Raw genomic sequence first — 5,751 nt, forward strand, 5'->3', positions numbered from 1 at the left:
GGTGTGCGGGATAGAACTCTTAATATTGAATTCATAAGAGAAGATTGGTTTCAAAGGAATAAAACTATCGCACTGGAACGCATAAAAGAAAAAAAAAGTAAGAAAATTTCGATGTTTTCACAACATTTGTTGGGAAGATGTATTCGTTTGAACAAGTAACCGTGTGTGTACTTGCATGATGTGATGAATTGTAACGTCAAGTTGAACTCGATGATAAGTTGAATTTAAACATTATTTCTTATATTCTATAACTTATCATAACCACTTTTTTGTCAGCTAATGTTCCTAGACACAGATAACAACGAGAAAACCTTGTATAAATGACCTAGATCAAAGAGTCTAGGCTATGTTTGCTGTTAATAAAACACAAGTTGAGTAAAATGTCATTTATTCAGAAATTAATTTAAAATGCAACTTACATCTTAACAATTATAATAGTACTGCATAAATGACAATGACTTTAATAAGCAAAGGTGGGGTTGAAAAAGTTCCACACCCTAACATAATAAACATCATAAAAATGACAAAAATAAAAGTGAGTTGAAAAAATTAACTCACCAACATATATATATACAAAGTATATAAACAATACAATGAATATTGTCCTTAATTGATGTTTAAAGAAAAATAAATGTCCTATATAATAACGCTTAAAAGGGAGGGAAATGGGAGGGTTTTCAGATAAAATTCAAAAACGATCTTTTCTCTCTCCCAAAACAAAGGCGAATGACCGCATGTCCGAGCACATGTAGAAATTTGATATTAATTACCGATCTCAAGAACTGACCAATCAGATAATGTTATTAGATGATCATGCATTGAACATGCAGTCCTTGACCTCATGTTGATATACTCAAACAAAGAAATGCCTTCTTACACACATGGTATTAATAAAATCAATATTATCGGAAATTCCAGCCAAAAAGTCTTTTATCTACAATAAATGTTATTTTATCAGCTAATGTTCCTAGACACAGATAACAACGAGAAAACCTTGTATAAATGACCTAGATCAAAGAGTCTGAGCTATGTTTGCTGTTAATAAAAAACAAGTTGAGTAAAATGTCATTTATTCAGAAATAAATTTAAAATGCAACTTACATCTTAACAATTATAATAGTACTGCATAAATGACAATGACTTTAATAAGCAAAGGTGGGGTTGAAAAAGTGCCACAAATCCCAAGAGGGATCCCCACCCGAGGACTCTGTATTCAACTTAAGGAACTCCAGAACTAGAAAAATTGAGCAAGCCATGTTGACCTCAACAAAAACACCCAAAATGGAATAAAATATACACCTTTTAACTTTTGCATTTCAAGTAAAAGTGTAGAGCAAACCATGTTGACCTCTACAAAAATATAAACACAGATTATAAACAAAACAAAAAATAATATATACTAAATATAATGAAACTTATAAATGAAAGGTAAAGCAAGTCATGTTGACCTCTACCAACCAAATAAATACCATTACATATATAGTAAATGACTGATGGCAAAAACTTAAATTTGCAGTGCAAACCATGTTGACCTCTACAAAAGTAAATAATTCTAACATGTAAAAAACAGTCTTGTTAATCCTTACAAAAAATGAATCACAATAAGGTAAAGCAAGCCATGTTGACCTCTACCAAAGCACTTAGTAAGCGACTGTGATTATATCAAATCTAAGTGTGAAAATTATCAAGTCGAATATAATGTTGAAAAGCGTTTGACTTCCATCTACCCATGTTTTGGATCAAGGCTAAAGGCACACCTCTGGCAGCTGCAGATGTCGCAGCTCCAATTCTGAAACTGTGACCTTTATAAAAATTTGTGTCTAAACCTACGAAATTAAGCAAACTTTTTAATGAAGAATTGAAATAAAAACCTGAAACAGGTTTTCCACATTTAAATCGAAATAAAGGGCCAAGTGGACAATTATGTAACCTTAGGTATTCCTCAATAGCTTTAACAGGACATAGATAATTTTCAGGACGTCTAGCTATTGATAATGTCTTACTTTGCAGATTACTATGTTTGTAGAACTTCATAGTAATTGTCATATTGCTCACATGACCATTTACTCTTTCAAACTTTATATCTTCCCTTTGAATTACTCTATAGAATTCAGACTCAGTTTTAACTGCAATTTCTCCAATACGTAAGAAACAAAAATAAGCTGTAGACATCATAGCCTTTAACAAAACTTGATTATAAATGTCAACTATTACTTTTGGTAAAGCCTTAACTAATTTTACAAGAATATCATAGGTTATTGGCAGCCGTGTATCAACAGAATGTCTCAACTGTTTTGTACCTTTTAACATTTTTTTAATAAAAAATGTGTCTGTTGGATCCTGTAAGAACTTAATTTTATGTATAAAACTGATGGCTGATATGTATGACGCAATTGTAGAGGGTTGATAATTTTGAATAAACAAATGTGAAATAAAATGAGCAACCATGACATGAGTAGATGGAAGTACAATAACTCCTGGAAAAATTTTCTGACAAAAATTTGAATACACACTTAGCATTCTATTATATGATGACACAGTAGCATCAGATAATGATGCACTAACAAGCTTATCAGTCATAGATGCAAAAATTGAGGTGGAATGGCCACAGGAGTTGGACTTAACCAAGGAGCAATCTGATGAGCTTCCTGAAATGAAAAACGAGACAACAAGTCACAAATAACGTTTGTTTTTCCAGGAATATGTTTGGCTCTAAAATAGATATTGTACTTTAATGCAGCTAGCACTAATCTTCGAATCAATTTCATAATATTCTTTTCGCGAGATGATATTTTATTTATAATTTCAGCAACAGCTGAATTATCTGTTAAAAACAGTATTTTATGATTTGCCAATAGAGGGCCCCATATATCAATAGCTAACACAATCGGGAAAAGTTCTTTCACTGTAATGTGTAAATCGACTAACTCCGGTGGCCATTCACCTGAAAACCATTTGCTGCCAAAAACTGCAGCAAAACCACCATATGTACCTGCAGCATCAGAAAAAAGTTTTAAAAAATCTGATGAAACCCATTCTTTAAATAAAAAACAAGATTTACCATTGTAATTTTCAATAAAATTGTACCATAACTTCAGATTTAATCTTGCATCAGAATTAAGATCGATTCTATAATGAGGAGATGTATGGCCTATAGTCAGGTCAAAAAGCCTACGTAAAAAGGCTCTTCCAGGTATGATAACTCCGCATGCAAAATTTAAAAGACCCAATAAGGATTGCAATTCTCTAAGTGAGATACTGCGTTTAAATTTGTATTTACTCAATAATTGCAAAATTTTTTCAATTTTTTCCATAGGTAAACGAGCTACCATCTGAGTAGAATCAATTTCAATACCGTAGATAATAATGCAAGTAGTAGGGAGTTGTGTTTTGATTGATCAATATCTGTTTTGGACAATAGACAATTTGATCCATAAGATTGGACTAAATCTATAACTGTTTCAATGTTTTGGTATTGTACAGCCGAAAATTCTGGGGAAATACCAGAGTTTACAGAGTCACCCTTAGGATACGACAAATCATGTATTAATCGATAAGAATTGGGTTCCTTTTTTGGAACTAAACCCAAAGGGGAGCATACAAAGAGAGGGAAAGGGGGCTTTGTAAAAGGACCCTTAACTCTACCTGCTTCAATCTCTTTATTCAGTTTTGATTGCACAACATGATAATTTTCCCTTGCACTTTTATGATTTGGAGGAAAAATCTGTTTATTTAGGGATGTAGAAAAACAAGAATTAATTGAAAATCCAAAAGAAAAACCATGAATCAATTTATCTTTCAACTGTTTCATAACCTGCTAAAAAGTGTTTTAAATTTTCAACCTTTATTGGTGTTGGAAGTTTTGACAAAGTTTGCTTGTTTTCCTTTTTGCTCTGGATATGTAAGGGTACAGTGTTTCTTGCTGCAGTGTTCACATTGGTGTTTAAGTTTACAAAACTTTGATGTAAATTGCATATAATTTAGCGGCTTGGAAACCCAAGGACTTGCATAATGACCGTACATTAAAACCATATTTTATCAATGCTTTAGCAGACCTCAAATTCTTTTCAAGATATATAGACATAAATATATCAAAAGCATTTGTCCATTGGTGAATGGACAAAAGCTCTTTGTTATGTTTCCTATTTGAAATCGTAATATTTAAATTTTCAAATAATGTTGATTCATTACATGTATTATCAATATTAGAAGGTAACAATAGAGCAAAATTTACATAATTATCACACCAAACATCAGATTTAACCTTATTGCTGACATGGTAATCTAAAGGTATAGTATGTCTCAACATTTCACATGCATATGGATTTTCTTCATTTGAGTTTAGCAGCTCACCATCAGAAGGAGTGTTGATATTAGGATCTGTGGAAACTGGTGGTTGAAAGACAGCTAACATTGGTCCCTGGGAGTCAGAAGTTGAAGAATTTTCTGGTTGTATAGATGATGACGACAATATACCAGTTAAGTCATTAATTGGAACTGCTGTATTGTCTTTGACAAGTTGAACGCCAGAACTTTGAAACTTCAGGAACAAAGCATCAGCAATGTCATTTGCGGTTGGAACAGACGACTGTTTAGTATTTGTTTCACAAACTGACAGATTTTCAGGAGCTGTTTGTCTGGCCTTGCGTCTCCGCACTGGTGGCCTGTATATTGGTGTTAACTCCTGACTTTGTTCCTCCACTAAATCGTGAACATCCTCTACCAGGTTTTGTGGAACAGCCTTTCTTCTTGTTCTGCTTTTCTGCTTTGGCATTTTGCTATAAATACATAAAACAAAAAATAAAAAAAGAAGTCCTGTATTATCACAAAATTTAAAGAATGTTACTATATAAGTAAAATTTTTAAACCAAAGTGCTTGTCCGGCAAATTAAACATAGTTGATATGATGATATATCAAGCAAAATATACTCATGTTTAAAATTAAGTTTGATTATGATATGCTAATTAATACTCCAAAACCAATTTTTAAAACCAACCAATATGTATAAAGTACTTCAATTGTACCAAAATCGATCCCTATTGTGACACAACCATTATAGGGAAAGACGTGATTTATTCTCTGATTAAATAAACTAATAATACACTAGTTGAAAAAATTAACTCACCAACATATATATATATACAAAGTATATAAACAATACAATGAATATTGTCCTTAATTGATGTTTAAAGAAAAATAAATGTCCTATATAATAGCGCTTAAAAGGGAGGGAAATGGGAGGGTTTTCAGATAAAATTCAAAAACGATCTTTTCTCTCTCCCAAAACAAAGGCGAATGACCGCATGTCCGAGCACATGTAGAAATTTGATATTAATTACCGATCTCAAGAACTGACCAATCAGATAATGTAATTAGATGATCATGCATTGAAGATGCAGTCCTTGACCTCATGTTGATATACTTAAACAAAGAAATGCCTTCTTACACACATGGCATTAATAAAATCAATATTATCGGAAATTCCAGCCAAAAAGTCTTTTATTTACAATAAATGTTAATTTATGTCAGTACTCAAAAACAGCTATAAACCAACTCGTGAAAATAATTATTCCGGAATTATCCACTCCTGTAACAAATAGTATAAAAAAAGAATGATTTATTCCTCTTGTGCCACCAAACAGTAAATACTAAATAATGTTTTGTTCGGTCACACGTCGAAATCTTTATACATTTTTCGATAAATTTTGATTAAAGGAAATGTACCATATTCTAATAAGTCATTTTTGACA

At 31.9% G+C, this 5,751-nt stretch overlaps 1 long non-coding RNA gene across 1 annotated transcript; it reads right to left on the reverse strand.

The window, feature by feature from the left end:
- Nucleotides 1-371: 371 nt before the first annotated feature.
- LOC127720205 (uncharacterized) lies at nt 372-5,517 on the reverse strand. The gene is made up of 2 exons (XR_007990665.1): nt 5,409-5,517; nt 372-838 (listed from the first exon to the last, which is right to left on the reverse strand). It is a non-coding gene; the product is annotated as an uncharacterized LOC127720205 (long non-coding RNA).
- Nucleotides 5,518-5,751: the final 234 nt, after the last annotated feature.

Source organism: Mytilus californianus, unplaced genomic scaffold, assembly GCF_021869535.1.
Source record: "Mytilus californianus isolate M0D057914Y unplaced genomic scaffold, xbMytCali1.0.p SCAF_11, whole genome shotgun sequence".
Taxonomy (NCBI): Eukaryota; Metazoa; Mollusca; class Bivalvia; order Mytilida; family Mytilidae; genus Mytilus; species Mytilus californianus.